Source organism: Corvus hawaiiensis, chromosome 2 (assembly GCF_020740725.1).
Source record: "Corvus hawaiiensis isolate bCorHaw1 chromosome 2, bCorHaw1.pri.cur, whole genome shotgun sequence".
NCBI classification, from domain to species: domain Eukaryota; kingdom Metazoa; phylum Chordata; class Aves; order Passeriformes; family Corvidae; genus Corvus; species Corvus hawaiiensis.
The window spans coordinates 6,078,161-6,100,183 of NC_063214.1; the positions used below are offsets into that span (position 1 = coordinate 6,078,161).

The 22,023-nt window shown below is 39.7% G+C and overlaps 1 protein-coding gene across 1 annotated transcript in view; it reads left to right on the plus strand.

Annotated features, from left to right (window-relative positions):
• Nucleotides 1-21,574: 21,574 nt before the first annotated feature.
• Nucleotides 21,575-22,023, plus strand: part of POU1F1 (POU class 1 homeobox 1) — a 29,265-nt gene continuing 28,816 nt past the window's right edge. The window contains exon 1 of the mRNA XM_048295538.1: nt 21,575-21,657. The gene's annotated coding sequence lies outside the window, so the exon portion shown is untranslated. The remainder of the gene's footprint in view (nt 21,658-22,023) is intronic.

A 22,023-nucleotide genomic window follows, 5' to 3' on the forward strand; every position in this document is an offset into this window, starting at 1 on the left:
GAAAAAAAAAGCCTCACCCCAAAAATTCAACTTTGGAAAGAATGATAACATAGATAGTACCAGCCTCAGTGATTTGATCTGTTAGTTATAAAAGAAAAAGAACAAACAGGTTTACACAAGGTAATGATAAAACAAATAAGGTATCTTTACATTTGATTTATTTTTATGTGCATGTTTATAAATGTTGTAGTTCAAGGCTGGAACTTTTTCAGCTACTAGTCTTAACACTAGAAAAGTAAAGGCTTTAGATAATACAAAACTGCCCGTTAATTTAGAATTATGGTTATCAAATAGTTTTAATTAGGAAAGAAGTCTTCACCAGAAGATCCCGTTTTATGAAGTATTTAATAAGGCACAGTGAGGAATACTGAAGTTCAGTGCCTTCTTCTGTAGGCACATTTGAACTGCTGCTGTCCAGCTCCAAAGAAAATTCCCTAATCTCTTTTATATCAGATATTCTGGTATTGGTTGTTCTGGCATTTCCAATCCAAACATCTTCAGTGTCTCCTAATTTAGCATTCCTTTCCATTTGCCAGGGATATTGAGGGTGAAGAGGAGGCTGCTGCCCACCCCTTTATTTCTTGGCTTTATTTTATTCCAGGTGGCTGAAAAAGAAATGCTCTGATTCAAGTTAGGCCAAAATAAATGTTAAGGAGGCAGTCCTGCCATTTGAAGTAATCTGTAGTATTAAGTAATATGAAGATAATGGAAATGCTTCTTTCATTAATTCTCTAGGAGGTTTGAGTGATAGATGTTCTCCTGTAAATGTGCATGCTGGAAGTTCCTTTTTATCTTAAGAATATAATTTATTATGTTCCTGAATAGAGATATATTTCTCTAAGTAAGCTGAACTGTGAGAAATGTCTAATTATCACCTTTTGATGGTAACAATTAACCTTTGTGAAATCTTCTGTTAATAATATGTATTTGCAAAACAATTATCAGTATTAAAAACCTTTGTTAAATCCTTCAATTCCAGCTACCCCCTACAAATTTCTATTTGCATTGGAATTGTGGAACATAATTTGTTAAAAAAAAAAGAATTCTCCTCTTTAATGAGAAGTTAAAATATAGCCCAGAGGAAAAAGTTGTTTTTCTTGTGCCAACTTTTTGAAGTTTCATTTCTGTGATTTATTTGCCAGGATTAGAATAATGTTTGGTTTTGTGATGCATGTAGTTGCTCACTATTCCAAGGAATTTACACAAAAATATCCTTTTCCAAACAGCAGAATGCTTTAATTGCTTCAACAGGGCTTTTGTACAAATGTGTCTGTAAGGGAAAGGCATTTTCTCTACATTAATTTCAAGGGGCAGGTGTTCCAAGGCCCTACAAAATCACTTGCAAGGTGAGACTTACCCTTTGCCAGTGTACAATTAGCCTTATAGCCAAATAAATTAATAAGGATGATTTTTTTTAGTAAACAACACATGCCAACTCTGCATAATTCTGTAGAAATCCGAGCATATTACACTTCAGAAGCTTCTTACACCTAATTAGTGACTGTGAAGCATCTTATACCTACCTTACACTTCAGTCATCCGCAGAACAAGACTAAAGAATTAATTTGAAATTCTTTCCCTTCTTTTGGGATGTCCTTTTTAAATTGTGTGCTTCTGCCTGTATTTGTGTTGTTCAGTTATCATACTTGTGGGGCAAAAGACAAATTGCTTGTAAACAAGCAAAGAAGAGGGAAAAAAAGCAACAAAAATATACTTAATCAATCATGGGCTTCAAAATAAGGAGGTTCCCTGTGGATTGCACATCAAAGGTACAAACACGTTGTGAAATAGGAGGTTGAACAGCTTCTAACAAGCTGTTAATTGAGCCAGAAATGAGGGTGCAGAAGTGTGGAGTGAGACAATGATCCTTAAGGCCTGACTGGAAAACCCTGCACCCGTGATCACACATCTGGAAATAAGTACTCTCTTGGTAAATTCTGCAGACCTGAAACCCTTACTCAGAGATGAGCTCAGTCCCTGGGCATCAGGAGGCACTTTTTTGGGTCCACCGAGTAAGTGCCTCAGCTGATCCTACAAATTTTGATGTATGCATTTCTATTACTCTGGACTATCATATGAACAGAGGTATAAATTCTTATCACCTCCAGCTTTGAGCACGGCATAATGGTTACAAGTCTTGGCTCCTAAAAATGCCTGTGATTTCACTTCATGCTGGAAAATTATCTTGCAGTAGTTTTCTTATGTTGACACCTTCTTATATAGCATGGTAACACTCTACAGTAAGAACAGCTATATTGATATGTTTCTTAAATTTTTGCTTAGATCAATAAAATATCTCAAACTGCTACTGATCAGCAATTCCTTGTGAGAATTTTGTAAGGCCCATCAGTGCCTTTAAGGGCCTGATGCTGGATTTCTTCACCTTCAAGGAAGAAGGATTTGGAGAGGTTCTAATTGCTGTCCTTAAGTACCTGAGGGGCATTAGAGTGTGATGTGAGCTCCCCTTGGCAGGGCACAGCAGTAGGACAAGGGGCAGCAGCTGTAAGTCATGAAAAGGCAAATTCCAGTGGAAAATAAGAAGAGAGTTTGTGGGGAAAGGGGGGTGGATTTGCTGCCAGAGAGGTCTAATAACTGCAGCAGGTACCCAGGGAGGCTGTTGAACCTCCTTTCCTGGAGGTATTAAAAACTTGACTGGTTGAAACTCTGAGCCATTGGGTTTGACTTCGAAGCTTGTCTTGCCTTGAGCCAAAGGTTGGACTGGATGATGTCTAGAGACCTTTCCACCAGAATGATTTGTGGTTCTCATCTCAAATACCTGGACCTGTGGTCAAGTTTCCTGGTATGGAGGGAGAGGGTACATAAACCAGCATGTTCTTTCTTTAAAAGTTTAAGAGGAAAAAGAAAAGACAGAAGAGTTAAATGTCTCATTCTGTACTCATGAGAAGTAAAAGTGTGCTTGAAACCAGACTTATAGGTTCAGAAAACTGTTTCCAACTGTACTAAAGCAGCAAAAGAAACTATTGAAATCTCAGCTTGCTACTCTCTACCAAAAGGAAGCAGACTTGTGCCTCACCTTTTCACTGATTGGTGCCATTCAGAACAGCAATATCAACAAAAAAAATTGCTTAGATCTTCAGTTTTAACTCAGTTGTTCCATGTTTCTATTCAGCCATCGTCTTCAGTACTGGTTATTCTACTTCTTCCCAAATCCCCTAGCAAAACTTAAAATAAAATAATCCTCCTCAGTATGGCTCATTGCCACCTGTCGTTATCCCCAAGATTAATAACATTTGTGATAAGTGCAATAAATTGGACCATTTCATGTTACCATGGCAGCCAAGTTGAAAGTAGCAATTTTTTCCCCAGGTTGGCTGAAGATACTCTTGCAGGTAGAAGATACAAACTAATATTGATTAAAAATGTTCATCTGTGTTGTACCAAAATATCTTTTCCTACATTTCTCCTTCTGTGATAACTACCTGGAGTGTAGGCGTATTTCATTAAAGAATAACTGGAGACAGAAGAACTTCCTATTTGAGTGAATCAGTGATTAAATGAATTTGACGTTTTGTCTTGAATGAAAGTGAATTTCAAGTGCTACTGTGAGAAACTCTTACCAAGTGTATAATTGGAGGTTGTCAAAGAAAACTTCCTCATATTGCTGTTTAAAAAAAAAAAAAATCAGGTTATCTTCTAAATTAAAGCAAAACTGAAACAAACGGCAAAAAGAAAAATCAACAAAAAGAATTTTTAATTAAAAGAAAGCTGTCTCTTCTGTTTTTCACAGACAGAAAAACTCTGGAAAGTCTATGAATGTCATGAGATTTATTTCAAATCTGCCTGTTCTCTACAGGCTCTATTCCTCTGTCACAATTTTCAGTGAAGGTTCTCTTAGCTCATGCTGTAGTATTAGAGACCCTAAAAGTCTGTTGTTTTTGCAACCAAACATGTAAAGTGCTTTCTTTCTCTATTCGAATGACCTAAAAAAAGTTTTCTGCTTATAAAGAGAAATTTGTAGGATCATCTCTTGGAGGTATAACAGGAAGAACAGAGAAAAAAATTAAAACATTGAGGCAATAACTTGATAATTGGGGTCTTCCTGTAATTTTTAATAGCTTAGGTAAAGAGTCTGATCTTAACACCTCCACCACTGAGAAGCTAGATATTCCTGTGATTTTACTTAAAAGTGTTGTTAATATGATAGATTTGATGTTTGCATGTACTGAAGAAAGAACATCAATTCCAGCATCAGGAAGGCGATGTTTCAGTGTATATGGGGAAATAAGGGAATTTCCCCCAGCATAGTCTGTCTGCAGTTCTGGGTTCATTTCTCCTCCCTGAGCACGATGTTTGATGGCCAACTGTGGCAGTAGATACAACATGCTGATACCATGCTTAACCACAGATCAAATGGAAACATCACACTCTGAGAGCTGAGTGTTCCAAACACTTACACAATGCCTGCTGTTACATCCATTAGCTCCTAAAAATGGGTTTGAGAATCTGTGGCACTTGGTTGCATCGCATTTTTCCTTCCTCTAATCCAGCCTCGTAGCGGAGTTCCTCCTGAAACAGAATTCTTCTCCCTGAAGAAAAAGCAAGATTCTTTTTCTTGGAGGAATACAAGGGAGGGGTGTGATGGTGGGACTGGAAAGAGGGGAAATGGGTGTGGAAGAGGCAGGAGAAGAGGTGCCTGTAGATGGTAGGTAGATGTGAATTGTGGCTTGTATTTCTGTGGTGAATTATTAAGGCCTGCCTCCCCTTTAGAGTTATGCACCTCTAATCAAGCCTTTGATGGCTGATGATGGGTGTCTGATGTTTACAGTATTACCCAGGTCTATGAGCAATCCCAACTTCTTTTTTTATCTGGTGTAGACAAGTGGGGTCCTGCAGCAGTTCATGGCTGGATGAATAGCAGTAATGGTCCTCCTCATACCCAATAAGTTGGCTTTCAATGCTACTCTAACCATAAACAGTGGTGTAGGGAGGTTGTCGTGCTTGCAGGGGCTCTGCTGTGGTCATTGCAGTGACATTTTTCCATGGTCACAACTGTTTTTAAAAATAACTACAAAACCTTTCCTTGGCATTCGGTCAGTTTTGCCTGATTATATTTGCGTGAAAAGATTACATCTCCATCTTTTTTTATATGTGCTGTTGCTGGAGCTCAGAATGTTTAGGTTTGTTTGAGCAGAAGAGAAAAAAATGCAAAAGCTGACTGTTAGGGTAAAAAAGGCACCCTTCATCCCACACACCTGTCTCATATCATTATGTAAGGATCTTGGATTCTTCTTGCCAACCCTTTGGTGTTGAATTCATCATTTCCCCCTCTAGCTGTTTCCATCAGTGTCCTTGGGTTTTGTTTCCCTCTCTTCCTTCAATATTGTCATTTTAAACATTTGTCCTGTGTTTGTATGGGAATTCTGGGAAGCGCTCAGGTAGTTTAGGATCCTCTGGGAGCTTTTTAACATTGTGTTCTCCTATTTCAAGGCTTAGCTGAAATCTTCCTGTCTGAGCTGCAGCTTCCTCATACAGCTGTATTTTTTCCCAGGTTGTCTGATAAATGCTGTCCAGTAAACGTATTATCTCTTGCCGGCTTTGATGCAAATTTACTTTCCTACTTGTCTTCCTAGTAAATACTTTTTCTTAGAGAGTGGCAAGTGCTAGGGTAGAGAAAGACTGCTGTGTTTTGAACAGATTTTGTATTAAGTGTTGTAATAGCTTTGATGTTCCTTTGTTTCAGTCAAAGAAATGCCTCTGCAGTGGGTTTGGATGGCAAATCTTGCCTGGAAACTGTTGCTAAGTGGAACTTTTGTTGATGAATAACTTTGGTTGGAGCATCTCTCAGTAAGAAAAGGGGAAGTAGAAGCAGAATCATAGATGTGGAGGCAAGAGGAGTGGGAATGGTAGGCTGTGAGTAGTATGGATTTGTGTGAAGAACTACTTTTATTTACGGAGCACACTTAAGGCTAATTCCATTATAAAGTTACCTAAGTTCGTGTTTGATTTTTTTTTTTCTTTTTTGGGGAGGCAGCTCTATTGGCTTTTTTGCAGATTTTGCTCTTTATGTGGTATTATTTGGTGTGGATTTTTAATTGTTGTTTTCTTCATGGGATTTTTTTATCAATCTTTTCTTACCAAAGATTTTAGTTGAGCTCAAGTTTCTTTACAAAAAGATCCTGATGGTTTGACAGCCACACGTGGGCATGGATTTGTGGATAAAAGGCACGACTTAAACCTGTGCATTAGGCATAAGTAACTGTTGTATCATAACAGGGCAGAAGAATAAAAGGCACATTTGGCCTAAGAGTGCAACCCAAAGATATGTGCAGGTGCTTCAGTCAGCGAACCAGAGACAGCCTGCAGTGGATACAGAGGGATTTGCTAAAAGGCCAGCTCTGAGAAAAACTGACTGCCAAGGACAGGAAATCACATGAATGGCTCAAAGCAGCAGTGAAGAAGTGCACTAGAGGTGACTTGCTGTAGACAGTCAGCGTTAAGGTGACTGCCCCAATAATGCTCCACACTGGAATTTTCTTGTCTGCAGCCTTCCCTGTGTGGGAACTGGCTCTAATTATCTTTCCTGCCCAGGGCATGTCAGTGCTCCTTGCCTAACTCCCAGCTCATTCTGAAGACTGCCAGGTGAGAAAGTGTGTAATTGCCTTCCCTCAAGAGGTAGCAGCTCCTTGAGAGTGAAGAATTCACACACATAAATTCTAGAACTCTCAAGGAGTTTTTCCTCAAGTATTTCTACTCCTTTTCCGTGCTAGCACAGTGGCTACTGCAGGTCTGAGACTGTGGTACTTCAGGATGGGAATGAGGGGCAATCCTCAGGGTGGGTTGTAAAGTCACCCCAGCCCCTTCTCAGAACGAGGGAAAGCAGAGTCTGTCTTCCTACTCTGACACAGTTATCTGTTACCTTCCTGTCTTTTACAAAACCATCTTCTCTTTCATGTCTCGTTCTTAAATATTTGGAGATGAAGTGCCATCAAGAACAAGGTTTGTGTCCAGTGGAAGTATATGAGCCTGAGGATTCAGTGATATTGTCCTGTTTGTATTTCAAATTATGAAGGCATTAATTTTACCCCGTGAAGACCAGCTCTCATAAGAACTACTGTTTTTTTAATATCTGTTGTCTGAGAAGATTCATTCTTGCTCAGATTTGTAAGGAGCCTAACTTACTGAGACTTTGGGTGTGAATGGAGATGATCAGGATTTAGACCATGCAAAAACTTCAGGACTGTGCCAGTGTTTGTCTTCATGAACAAAATTCCATAATGACCCTCTCCTTGAGCAAATGTGATTCTATAATCTGCAATCTCTTAATCTGTGACAAAATGCAACTTGTAATATTTATAAATTTATGGTATTTTGGGGGTCCTTTGTTTTCATTCTCCTTTTATTAAAATAAAACGGGTGAGGTGTTGGGGTCCCTCCCCTGCCGTGTAGCCCTGGGAGAGGGGCCCTGAGGGCACAGACACGGGGCTTCCCTGCCCCTGCTCAGCCTCGTTCCCATTGGTTGGTTTGTGTTCCCTGCGCGGGCAGAAGGACCCTTGGTCCCGTGACTGGAACAGTTCCTTGGCAGAGCTCCGGCCATGCGGCTGGAGAAATAAACATCTCTCTGAAACATCTAGCAAGAATCTGTCTGTCCGTATATATTTCCTTTCCACAGGACTCCTGGTTTGATATATGCGTGTTGCAGGATCTCCACTGCAACAGTCCTTAAATTTTTTTTTTCTCTCAGGATGTTAGAAATGTTGAAGTGGGTTCTGTGTGGCTAAAATTTGCAGGTTTTATCTGTTTCTCTTCAGAATAAATAATTAGCACAATGCTGTTGATTTTATGCAGGAGGACCACAGGCTTGAACAGGAACAACTTTCACTGGCTTGGTGCTCTACAAAGCCTTTGAATGATGAGATTTCTTTGGACATGACAGCATTATTTTCTGTGCACTGACATCAGTGAGAGAAGTTGCCTACTTGTTCCAATCCTTTCTTAAAAACAGGTGATGTCTCCTTGTGCTGTCTGTAGTTGCCTCTTTGCCTTTAAACACCTTTTGGAAACTGGATTGTAACCTTTTTGGTATAGTTCAGCTTACCCATTTCCAGCCTTAGGGCTTTCATATATCTCCTACCACAGGTTTAAGTTTTATTCCTTATGTTGATAGAGGAAACTCGTCAGGATAGCACTTATGCGTGTTGCATGCAGGCTGGGCAGTGACATGGCCACATTTCTGGCACATGAAAAAAGTACTGAACTCAGAGATTTGGGGTTTAAAATGTTGATAGGGACAGATAGAAGACAGCCTTTTATTTGGGGTTTCTTCCCTAGCAAAACTAGAGCTTGAAATGCGGAGTCCTCTGTGTATATGTGTGAGTGAATGGAACTTCTCCTGCCTGAGTCATTGAAATAGGCTACAGTCTTTTCATTTTTTAGGGGTGCAACAGAATTGGCCATTCCGTCCTCCTTCCTTCTGCTGTCTGTCCCTCGTTTTCTCCAGTGGTGTCCCAGACATGTTGCACGTTTGCAGTCCATAATTTTTTCTGGCTTTCTGGAAGGTCATAAGGGTCTACTGAATTAGCAAGAGAATTGACGTTTCAATGCAGACAACTCTGCCCTTGCTCATGAGAATATTTCACAAGGAGGTAGAAGAGCAATGCCTCGACTCTACAGACAGTAGGAAACTATGCAGCAGTACAAGGCACAGGAGCACCCATCTCACAGAATTATCTGAGAGTACAAGGCTCAGCAACTTCTGAGTCTAAAAAATCCTTAGTTGTGACACGTAGCAGCCTTCCAAGCTGCACAGCATAATTATTTTCCTCCTTTTCAGTCTTCCCCTCCCAGCACACGATATGTCGGATTTGACACTTAGGAAGGAGAAGGTACTCAGCAAAAATCTCACATTTTTGCTGTTTAGAGTATTTAACTCCTGAGCAAAGTTCTTTAGAATATTCTTGTCAAAAGTAGATTATTATTTAAGTGCAGAGAAGCATGCAACATATCCAATTTAGCGTCTTACTCAGAATGTATGTTTTAAAGTCCCTGTGTAGTAAAAAAAAAGTGAAACTGGGGTGACAGAGCTCTTATAATTTGCAATATGAGTCAGTAAGAATAATTCTTACTGCATACGTATGAGAAAACTATGCCAAGGTGTCACTCAGCTTACTTAAGATGTTTGACATTGTTTTTGAAGCAAAAAAACATCCCTAGCCAAATAATTAAATAATATTTTCAAAATCTATGTGTAAAGAGCCCACTGTCAGCATGACTGGACTGAAACAGGAACACTAATGCAGGAGAACAGTAATAGCTACTCACCAGTAGCAGTGCACTGAAGGAGAAATATGCATTAGAGAAGGTGAAAAAAATTGGATACTTGCATAATAATTAATTTAGCAGAAATTGTTAGCAAGGCCAAGTGCTACCAAGACAAGAATTTTTCAAGAATTTGAGTTGTCCTGGAAACATATGGACATTTTGATTTTTTTTTCAGCAGTTTGAGTAGTATCTACAATGACGTATAGCTCCTGTGAAATGCAGAGCTCCAGGTGCAGGGCTTTTATATGATATTACAATATAAACTTTCAATTTGATACTGCCTTTTATTCTTGAGAAAACCTAGGCTTAAAAAAATACTATCAATCTGAGAAAATTCTTTGCATGGTGCCTGTTTCAATTATTGCCTGTAGAGTGACAGGAATACAGTGCACATGAATGATTTACTGCTGGAATCTGGGCTGATTTGCAATCACTGCAGAATTCGAGGCAAAAGGGGATTGGTTGGCTTTTTTTTTGTAATGTTTTTTAAATAGTCTAAATACATAAATTAATGGTTAGCTTGTATGCTTGAATTTGAGCTAATTCTGAATTTAATAATCAGTTATGTAATTCATAATTGTCACTGCTGGTGGTTTGCAGCATAAATAGGATCAAAATAAATCAAAATAGTAGTAACCAGAATGTTGTACAACTTATCTAGGAGCCCAAATGTCAAGTTTATTTTGTGTTACTAAATAGGTGTTGAAATGGTTGCAGAAGCAAGCATTTTGAAAGTTTTCTATTTCTCTGGTAAATGAACAGAAGTAAACAAAGAAATATTCTAAGAAATTAGTTACATTCTTTTGATTGTGCACAGCAGTTTTAGGCACGGTATAATTTTGTAGATCAAGGTACATTCTGAGAAGAGGAAGATTTTACTCGATTTCAACCAGAAATTCTGTAAGAGCTTTGACTTTTCCTGCTATGAAATGACCCACACCAATCAACTATTAATCAAATATCTGTTTTTATAAAGAATCTGAGCCTTCATTCCAAGAGGGACAGTTTGGCTTTAAAAAAATATCAGTTTAATGCTAGATGGATAGATCTGATCCATTCTTCTATGCTGTGTAGGAACCATAGTATGGACATGGAGTTCCATAGAATCACACTATTTAAACTCCCTCCCCCAATGGGATAAAATTCTGACCCTTAGATCTACCAAAAAATGGAAAAAATCCAATTAAAAATGTATTTCCCATTCATTTGGGAATTTCCACATTTGTTCATTTGGGTTTCCCACAGAACAGATAATTAACAGTGTATTGTGTTACATTTAAATTTGCAGACGTAAAAGAAAATTTTCACATTTCAAAATCAGTGTGTTCCTAGTAATGGTTTCAAGAAGTATGGAAACAGGATCCACCTAAGAGATGTGCATTGCCCATCATTTACATACCCAGCAAAGTGTGGATTAACTGGCTAATAATTGCTAAGAATTTGGGTAATTTAAAGCAGTGTGTTAATACCTTGTGGAGGATTATATTAGTATTATTATATATAAAGTATAATCCTAATATAATACATTATATTATATAATATTAGGATTATATTAACATCTTTCTTCAGGATTATGTTTAATATTCCCACCTTGGATTTAACTAAATAGGGAATAGCTGAATAGAATGACACCAGAGAAGCAGGGCAGGAAGCAATAGCATGGATGACCTTGCTAAGGTAATGATCAGAATGGTTATGAGCTGATCCCAGCCTGCTGCTGTTATTTACGGCAACGTCCAGAGAGACAGAAGCTGTTATTTGTGCCTTATTTTACGGAGCGTTTTATAGAGCTACAATCAGGATTTGCAGTCAAGGGAAGTGCTCCCAGACATACAAGCAGCATGTTCATTTTGTTATTTCTCTAAAACCGCTGCTATCTATGTATAACTGATTTCGGAGCCTTCAGTCAACTTCAATTCTAATTTCCACAATAAAAACCCATTTACTTTGTCTCCTCTAAAGAAATAACTTGTTTGTTTAAGGACAAGGTTATCCCTCTCACAGTCAGATGGGAATCTGTAGATGATTTCCCACTCTGGCCTTGGCTGCGACACCTGACCTTTATTTGGTGAAATATCAGTGACCTAACGAATGTTATGCTCTCCTGCTTCCTACAGGAATTAACTTGTATTCTCAGCTTCTGACAATCTCTATTTTGACCATAGAGTTGGTAGGTGTCCTAATAACCGTGGAAAGAGTTGAGATAACAATAGCAGTGCCACTTGACCTATCACCTTTTTTTCTTCTTGCGTCTACTTGTCCCGACAGGAATTTAAAACCAGCACTTTCTAGCTGTGTTTGCTGACTCTTTCCAGTGAAACCCAAAAGGCAGGGATTAGTAGCTGGTTGTCTTGACAGTTGTGGTGTATAAAAGTCCACAACAGCTCTCAAGTGAAGTGCTTTGTCCAGCCTCCTAGGAAATGTCTGTAGAGGGTCTAGGAAGGGGTATGTGGCTTATGGAGAACACTTGCTATCACTTCAAGGTAGAGAGTGAACCTGCTTCAGTGCAGGCTCTGAGATCACAGCCAAGTTGAGGAAGGTAAAGGAGAAAATTCTGTTTTGTCATGCTTCCATGCTGAGCATTTTGCCACGTCTGCATGCTCTGTGATGAACAGGAGACTGCCACAGCTTATCTAGACATAAAGAGCTCATTGGAAATAGAAAACCACCACGTGTTTGGCTTCTGGAAGGTGGTAAAATAGTGTAGGAAATCTCTACAAAAAGTAATAGCCACAATCTGGACAAAGTGTTTCTTTCCAAGCCCATGAACATTAACAGCCTGGGAAATCATATATTGACTGATGCAGTCAGTTCACTACATGTGATGTGGTTTGGATTCCAGGTTCCAGTAGGGCATGGTGGCACTTTTTAATGTGTTGTCTATTGCACAAAAAAGAGAGACAGAGGCTTTGACAATGACATTTGCAAAAGAGAGGATTTGGACAAGAAAGGAAAGTGGTTAGGTATACCTTGACTGAAGCAGTTGAAATTTGAGGGTTATTCAATTACTTTTGCATAGCATGGAGATGCCTTTACTCTTGGAAAAGGCAGCACAGGAGAATAAATACTCTTTGACAAAGCATGGAGTCATCTCATACTATTCAGTGCCACAGGACAAACAGACATGATTTTAGTGTGGGTGTTGTGTTTGGGTTTGTGGTTGGGTTTTTTTCATGGGAACACCTACACACTTTTCCTTGCTGGCGGTAAGGTGCCATCACAAGACAGGGTGCATCAGCAATACAGAGATTTTTCCTTACTAAATATATATAGTTTTTGTCATTTCTCATACTGTTTATACCTGGAATTAAGTTCCTTATGTATGTGATTTTGTGTAGTTGACTTCAACACAAAGTAAAGTGTTGTTATAAAGTACAAGTAGAAGAATGTTCTGCTGTATTTTCTTTTGTTTGGAATTTTGAGCTACTTTTAGTTTGGTGGTGTTTGGGGGAAATACTAATGTGTTAATTCAGAGCCATTAGAGAGAAGGAGCCTGCACTTGTAAATCAAAGACTGTGATTAACAGTGGGTATTTTTCCTCTTGAGTGGCAGGAGTACTTAGGCATCAGAGAAACACCATTTCCATCTTGAGAAATTGCACCTGTACTTGGGGTGTGGCAGTTCTGCTCAACCCTGGACATTTCTAGAAAAAGAAGTTGCTCCAAATTCAAAGATGTCTTTACCACAAGACAAAATTTTAGAAGCAAAATATAACACAAATAATTCCTATTTATTCACCTGGAGTGCCCAGAAATTGATGAGAATGGCTTAACCAGAGAATTAAATGAAAATCCAGTCCTCGAAACTGCCCCCACCACTCCTCCATCATGCCAACATGACCAAAGAGGTCTAGGTTTTAGAATCACAGAACAGTTTGGGTTAGAAGGGACAGAAAGGGCCATCTGGTTTCAATCCCCTTGCTGTGTTCAAGGGCGCCTTTCTCTAGAGCAGGTTGCTCAGAGCCCCATCCAGCCTGTCTTTGATGTGTGCTCTCTTCCTGAAGTGTTAATTTAAACCAGCTAAAGAACCACCCTGGGCTGCCCTCCTGTCTCCTCTTTGCCCCTGTGGGGGAATGAGGACAGAGCCAAGGGCTTGGGACTGCTCTGCCTAAAGGGGTTTAGTGACCTGTTGGCCAGAATCCCACCAAGGGCTCTCCAGCCAGGGTAATTTGCTAATGAAGAGGGCAGTGCAATACAGTGCCTTGTATTCTTTCTATCAGGGAGTGAAAAAGTACATTTTTGAAATCTGAAATTCTAAATTCTCTAAAGTGGAAAGGTTATTTTATTTATTGCTTTTTTTATTACATCCCACATGGAAGATGACTGCAGGCAGACACCTGTCACTGAAGCTGGTCATAATTTCAGTTGCTGGTATTAAATCAAGATTTATTCTAAGGCTTTATAGTATATTTTTCTTTATTTAAAGAGAATGACAAGTTGTTTTGCAGGCTTATTTTTTGGCATCAAAGCTGGTACCAACTTCTCTGCAGGATTATCTCTGTTTATAGAGAATTTCCTGCCAGAACATGACTGGGAAAAAAAGGCAGCTAATGTAGTGCTAAACAAACTTAGCAGTCAGCATACCCTGAGAGTGGCACTTTGAAATCTGCAAGTATTCTCAATATTAGAGTGGCTTCTATCTTGATATATCCATTTCTAGCATGATAAAGGCAAAAACCAGACCAACCGCTGCTTAAAAAAATGTGGTTTTATTCTTTTAAATTGATGAATTTTGGAAATTAAAGAAAATACATCATACATAATTGACCAGTGAAATAAAAAAATTGAAAAGTTATTCACTTTTTCTATGCAAACTTCTAGATATGTAAATACATGCATTTGAGTGACTTTCACTCAAAAGAAAACCATTTTAGTAATGAGCTTGAAGATTTAGGAAAATTAACTTGCATAACAGTGAAGGTAATAAATGCATTTACTGCTTTGCTTTGTTTCCCCATCGCTGCCCATGTTCTGAGGGGTTGAGCTTTTGATGGGATACCCTTGTTTTTTGGACAAGGGTGAAAGAGCAGAGTAGGCTGCTGTCCTGCTAAGTTCTTTATTTCATAGTTTCATAGTTTTCTGAAGGCGGAGTTCAAAGGGGTTACATAAGGCCAAGCAGTAACAGCAGCAGCAACAGGCAAACAGCAAGTAGGAAACATCATCTTCTTCTTCTCTAAACTTACAGAAATGTGGACTATATTTGTTAATTGACCAATAAGATTAACACACAGTTCTAGTTTTCCTTTTCTTAACCTATCCTGGTCTAACAGTCGTAAGCCTTACACCAGTGTTACATAGGTATTACGCAGATTCGCATATAGAGTTTCTATCAGCTCTTATTGTTTATGTGAACACTCCATCTAAAAAATGTGAACAGTATAGTTCTATCTATATTTTGTCTAAAGTAAAGAATTCTGTGAAAAGGTAACACTGCTGCAGTAAGAACTGTGTTTAAGATTTCTTTGCTGCAACTTTTCAATGTTTAAAGCACTTAGCATATATTTCTACTAAAAGTTAAAAATCTATATTTCTATTTCACTTTGATGTGACTTCATGTATCTCAGCTTATCCAAAGGTTTTAATTCAACCCCTGTGCTTTGGCTTTCCTCTGGGCCTGGGTTCAGAGGAGCTTTCACTCCAACACCGAGGCACAGCAGAGAGCATTTATTCTGCAGCTAACAGAAAATGTAGACAGATTTGTGGACCTGTAGGCTTGTAGAGTGGGAAGGTTTCCCTGCTGAAGTTTACAGCTCCCTTGACAGGACTTTAGGAAAAAGTGAAGTGCTTTCATGAAAATAATGAACAAAGAAGTCAAGGTAAACAATAAAGAAGTCTCACTGATGGACTTTTCAGAGCCAGACTGCAGAAAGTCTGCAGCTGCCATGGGGGAAGGCATTGTAAAAACCCACTTCTGTTGAATTCCAGTGGTGTGAAGCTCTAGCCACTTGGAAACACAGTGCTGAGTGTGGGTTGGATTTAAATCCTCTGGGTGCTGCCTTCTTCTTGTGGTAATGAGCAGAGGGCTAGGAAAGGAGAATGGCAGGAGCTGAGCTCCCGAGGGACACACAGAGAGGCCCTTGGGAGGCCTCTTCTTCCAGGGGTCCTGCTGGGCTTGTACATTCATCTCCTTCATACAGACCTAGAGGATTTGCAGCTTTTCAGAGTCCAGCCTTATACTGTCCTGTGATAAAAACTCTTCTTCCATGAGCAAAGCGTCTTTTGAAACTACCATTTCAACCTTTCTGATGTTTTTGAATCTATAACCTGAAATTTATGTCTTATATGATCTAAATACACAGTTTGGGATATAGCTCATAGTCTGTTTTCAAAATCCTCTCTTCTACTACTTTGTAAGTAACAGAAAAGAGTCATTTTGATAGTTAAAGTACCCTGAGCTCTTCCTGTGACAGATTTCAGCTTCTGGAGTGTAAAGAACAGATGCTCCTGTTGACTTGTGTTTTGGGTTCTGTGTGTTGGGAAGAGGAGGAGGAGTACTTCAGCCTTTTCATAAAAACACTTCAAGAATTCATCCCATGTCAGTTTTCCTGTTCCTGTACATTTCAGCAGCACTGAGGGCTCCCATCTATGGGTTACCTCAGGTGTTTTTCCCTCTGTTTGCCTTACATTGTTTGCTTATTAACTGTAAAGAAATATGAATGATGGAAATAAGATAGGAATAGGTAAGTGTCCTACCAAAAATAATTGAAGAAATTAAAGTTTGTTTCTTTTTTTTCTTTCCTGAAAAAAATAAGAGCTCTCAAATGGCTCTTCATCCAGGGATCTTAGAGCTTGTCAAGCATAAATGTCTCCTTTCAGAAACTGAGCAACTGGAGGCCAGGCACACAGTAAAAATCCCTTCTAGAGAGTACAAGAAAAGTCCTAAAAACCACCAGTCACTAATTCAGGTGCCCCCCTCCTCTCCCTGCCATTACGGGCAGTGAGTGGTGCTTTGGAACCTGAAGCTTTTAGAGGAGTATGGAACACACATGCAGAGATAGCAAATGTTTTGCTTTTTCCCTAGGATATGCTACTTTCATATTCCAGGACTGCATTCATATTGGACTCTATTTGGGATGGCCTGCAAACTTGCTCTGCTCTCTGGATCTCTGCTGAGATTATTGATGAGAATGCCAGTGTTAATTTTGAGTTTTGTTTGTGATCTGGATACTTGCCTCTCAGGAAATGAATTGGAACAACTTGGTCTTATAGGGATTGAGCTGAGAAAAACAATCTGTCGGTTTCAATCAGTGCTTAAGTCGTATTTTTTGATTTGTACATGAATTAATTTTATGAAGTCCAGCTTCTGAATTAATTGAGAATAACATTTATGGGTTTCAGTGGCAACAGCACAGGCTCTATTTCTGCACATCACAAACAGGGACGTGTGAGTGCAGGCTTACACAGAATTCAAGAGAAGGCTACTTTCACAAGGTTTCCCTTACTGTTTTCCTGAAGAGAAAGCAGTTTTTTCTGAGACTTGACAGACCTGAAGTCCAGGCATCCTTTAGGGGAAACACTGTGTCTTGTACTTTTTCTTGGGTTTGTAGTTGGTTTTTTAATCTATGGACTAGCTTACCTTCTGGAAAACACCTGTGTTTGCAGCTTTGCTGCAGCATTTGTTTTTAACTAAAAAAATATTAAGCAGAAGTTGGAACATTCTCTTATCTTTATTTATTCCTGGGTTTGCTTTTTTCTTTGCTTCTGTGTATGAGAATGTGCATTTGTAGCAGGGGCTGATGTAACAAGCATTTAATAGTCCACCTTCTGTGTTCTATGAGCCACAGCAGCCCGTGAACTACAGGCTCAAAACCAATTCAGTGCATTGGGCTGGAGCCCTCTCCCTGTTAAACCATGCAAACAGCAGAACAAAGTTTTGGCCTGATGTCCAAAAGTGGAGACAAATAGGAGAGATTTGACTGACCACATGTTCTGGTGTGCCATGAGTCTTGGCTAGTGGGGAATAGCCAGCTCATTCCCTGCACAACTAGGACTGAGGTGCTTACTGGAAGGTACACACATTACTCTGTGTGTCCTTGTAGCCATTTCCCTATGTTTTATCCAGCTTTCAATCTATAAGTAGTGAGAATTGTTTTATAATTAAATTCCTGGTTCCCAGACCTAGTTTAGGAGTATTCGTTTTCTAATTTTCTTTCTTTAAAGCATTCTGGATACTGGTGCAGCACTCTGGAATTTTAATTCTGTTCTTCATGAGCTGGTTACTTTCCCAAATCACTGAGATTCAGAAAAGATTCTTAGGGTTTGAGATAATCAGTCATTTCTACTACAATATGCACCTTTCTGGTACTATGTTTCAAATTATATTACTGAATTTCCAAGGAGAGTAATTTCTGTTGAAGATCTATTTTCAATGCTCAGAAAGGATGATGGTTTCTAACTCTGTAGCTGGGAAGAGATCATAGTGCAAATGAAAGCAAAAGGAAAACAGATCACTTAGGTGTAGGATTGGGGAAATTAGTCAAGGTTCAGGAGCTTTCAAATCCAAGGAAATCCTCAGCAGGGGAAACCTGGGGATCAGAACGGTAAAAATAGGACAGATGGTGTTCCTTGTTAAAATCCTGGGAAGCTGTGGATTTCCTAAGTATCTGAGCTCTGGTTATTATTCTCCTCCATGCCTAGAAGCATGCCATGCTTTCCTGATCCATAAATAGAAATCAAAATCCATCTGAGAGGTAGTAGCCCTCCAGTAGCAAGAAAACTGACTGGACTTCCTTGGAAAAAACCCAGCTCGTTCAGCTAGTCATGCCCTTTGAAATCATAAGGATAGTTTTCCATCTGCAGGAACAGTCCAAGGAGCAGAAGCTTAGGAAGTTGTCATGTCCAGTAACATAATTTAGAGTCAATTCTTGCTGTTCCCATCTTTTGTATTCTGGAAGAGAATTGGGAAGTGTCATTATCTATCCAAGATAGAATCAACTGAAATATATTTAGCCTCCATCCTGGCTTACTGACCCTTGAACTGATGAGGTCACTAAACAGCTGCTTGAAGCACAGTGGTTTCTCTTTTTTGATGTCTTTCCAGGTGAACAAATATCCAAATCAATGACTGAATATCAGATGAAGCATCAGTGGAGGGAAGACAGGTTGTATTAATATGGATGCCATGCATGAGAAAAATATTACAGAATAATGAAGGCAAATGCAAAAACAAGTGAGGTGGTCACAGCTTTGTTTCTTACGGGTTTTTTTTACTATACGTAAGCTTTGTTTTCAGTCCTGCCTGGTAAGATATCAAAGAAGATGGACATGTGAAGAGCTTAGCCTGGTAACAGGATCAAGAGCAGTGTCCAGCAGTCCTGAACATTAGTACTGACCCTTAAATTAAAACACTGATTCAGCACATGAACTTAGCAGTGCAGTGGCACTGCAACTGGAGTTGGAGTTCAAAGCACACAAATTTTTACAGGACACCTGGGCTGGGATGTTTTTTTTTGTAAGCTCCTTGCATAGTCTCTAAGTTTGGAAGCAAGACTGTAGTGACATAGGACAGGCTAGGGGACATGGCCTCAAGTTGTGCCAGGGGAGGTTCAGGCTGCACATCAGGAAGAATTTCTTCACTGAAAGGGTTGTTAAATATTGGAATGAACTGCCCAGGGAGGTGACAAATTTACCATCCCTAGAAGGGCTCAAGAAACAACAGGAAATCTCAGTTTTGTGGGCTAGTTGACAAGGTGGTGGTCTCAGAGGTCTTTTCCAACCTTGATGATTCTGGGATTCTGTGACAGTGATCACTATAGAGAGATATTTTCAGGCATTGTTAATATTTATTCAGCATTTTAAATTCTTTTTCTGTTTGTCTACAGAACAATAAATCAGTGCTGAGCAGTGTTTGTTCATGTAACAGGTGTCCCACTGCTTTTAGAAAGTGAAAACTGTATACTGTGTGAGATACCACTGTCTCCTTGCCCTTGACTTTTCAATATGAGAAGTCTTTTGAACAATTCACTGACACTTCCATGACTTGGCTGGCTCTAAAACATTTGATTCTTTAAACACTCTCTTCAAAAAATGAGTATTCACAGTGTCAGCACATGAGATGACACTGTGTGCTAGGTGCTACTGTGATTAGAATAAATACTGTATTGAAACCTGGATGGACAAGGAGCTGTAATTTTGGTGTGATTAATTGAGATGGATTAAATTATTCCCACAGGTTTATTGGCTTATGCTGAGATAGAAATGAATGCACTAAGCTAAACATCATGAATGAAGAAACTTTTCTTCTCAGTGAGCAATTACAACTTAGTTCTACAAGACACCAAATAAATACATCTTTGAGACCTCTGATTTTTAAGATTTTGAAGTATTGAACCATTTGTATTCAGAACGTGGTTTAAGGCTGAGAGTTTAAACCATGAGAAAATTAAGTTTTTCCTGTTGTTCTCTCACTATTTTTACCATAGATATGTACATGAGATGCTTCTATCAAAGGATTAGATCAAATACTTAGAGGCTAATTCTCACAGCTTTACTCAATCAGTCAGTTTGATTTGCTGTTCTTGGCTTATACAGTTCTCATCAGTTAACTTATTCTCTCAACAGGTGATCACATAATTAAAATGGATTTTTATTGCAATTAAAGCATGAAGCTTTCTCTGTTTGCCAGGAATCATTCATATTTTAAACCAGTGTATGAGAGGAGTAAAAGTATTGGGGAGGCGAGTGGTGATGAAAATCGCTTGAGAGTGTTGGAGAAAAGTTTTATTCTTTGGAGTACCTTTCCAAAGATGCTTTTTGTTTTTTGTTTCCTAGGGAGATGGAGGGACATTTGATAAGCGTGTGGCTGGGTTGCATCTGAAGTGGTGACATTAACTGTGCAAAGAAATGTTAATGGCTTTTCAGAGCTCTGGGGAGGGAACTTTCACTGAGAAAATGTGTATATAGGCCTGTTATGTCTGACCTGGTTGTTCTGGATTTGTTTTGTGGTCAGCAGAGAGAAATAAGCACTTTTTTTTCCAATTCAACTCATCTGTGGGGAAAAAGAAAGTAGTCTAAAATGAATCAGACAACTGGGCCCAGAAGTACTTATTTCTCACTATTGATTATAAAGAGAGTCTGAGGCATCTTCACTGCAGTTCTCTAAAGTTAAGTGAAATAAATCAGCCTTGGAAATAAATGGAAAATTAATCCCACTTTGGCCACATGCTGGTTTGGTTCCCCCTGCTCCCCCATCTTTTACTCTGATTTTAACAACTAGGCTGATTTTTGTACTTTCCTCCCCCCTGAGGTATCCACCCAAGACTAGCCAGAGGATTGAAACTAAGCTCTGCTCCTCTGGCTTTGTATCTTTCTCACATTCTGTTAGGTTTTTTTTTGTATTGTAGGATTTGGGGTGGTTTTAATTAGCTGTCTGTTTCTGCTTGTTGTTGGACGGTTCATTTGTTTGAACAAATCAATTCTTGTAAATCCCTGTGAGATGCCAGCTCTGAGAGGCTGAGCTCACACTGCACCTTCTCCCCTGCGGAGCTCTGGGCTCAGCTGCTTGTATTTTGTGTAGTCCAACCTGGAATAATCCATACCACTGAGAGAGAACTCCTGATGTGCCAGCAGATGTGAACACACACAAGATGCAGCTGCTGCAGCCTCATCCTGCTGGGAAACCGGGATAATGCTTTGCTGGCTGCTGGGGGCTGCTCCCTGCTGGCCATAGCATAGTTTTCACCTCCTAGGGAGGATACCAAGGCACAACTGAACTACAAAACTACAGGAATAGTTCTTCCAATTGAATGGTTCGGTTTTTTTTTTTTTTTTTTTTTTTTTGGTCTTGGAAATTTGAGTGTGACTATAGTTGTTACTTTACTCACATAATGTGTGTGGGTTTGTGTAGTGGTGCAGGTGGTTGTACCTATTCTTTGTCCCTAGAAGAACTCAGACAACCAGCTCTGGCGGTCAGCAACCCAAGTTTGGCATGTAACTTTCAGTCATGGTGAGAACCCATGATTCCCTTGTTTTGTCGTTTTGCATGTTTTCCCCTGATTGGTTAATATTTTGTCGTCTTGTTTTATGTATGAAGTTACGTATAGTCATTTTCCTTCTTTAATATGTAGTAGTTCTAGAGAGTTCTTTGTTCCTCGACGCCCCATTGGATCCTTCCCTGAGTCCCTCCTATGTGTTGTTCCCATTGGTTCCCTTGCTGTCAACCCCACCTGCTTGTCCCTATCCCGTTGGCTGAGATCCCTTTCCCCGCCTATCTTGTACTCAGCATAAGATTCCTGGACCCTCCCCCCAATGGGCCTCTTCGTCCCTGTCTTTTTACGGGAGTAAGCCTGCGTGGAACACAGACGGAGAGTCCCCTCTCTTTACTTCTTTGCCTTCGCCTGCGTGCCTGCTGAACAGTGACAGGAAGATCCAGCCCCTTTTGGTGAGGAGCTCTGCCCCATTTTCATTGTGTGCTGGGCACTGAGTGCCGCCTTCCAGAGGGGTTCCAGCGTTGGCCTCCGGGCTTCTTTGTGTCGGCGCACGAGGGGTAAAACCCCCTTCTGCCAGCTCCCAGTGGCTGGAAACCCTTCCAGGTTTGCTGCTGGTTTATTTACGGTTTATGCAAATCGCCAAATATTCAAAGAGCAACGCTTAAGTTTTATAAAGTGCCAAGGCTCAGTTCCAGTTTATTGCAGGTTTTTTAGCCACTTTAACAATTGTTTTTCAAAGGGACCTGAAAGGCCTGAATTCAGCAATCCCATTAAAACTCCAGGTTTTCAGCTGGCTTACAGCAGCTTTGGAGAGCTCA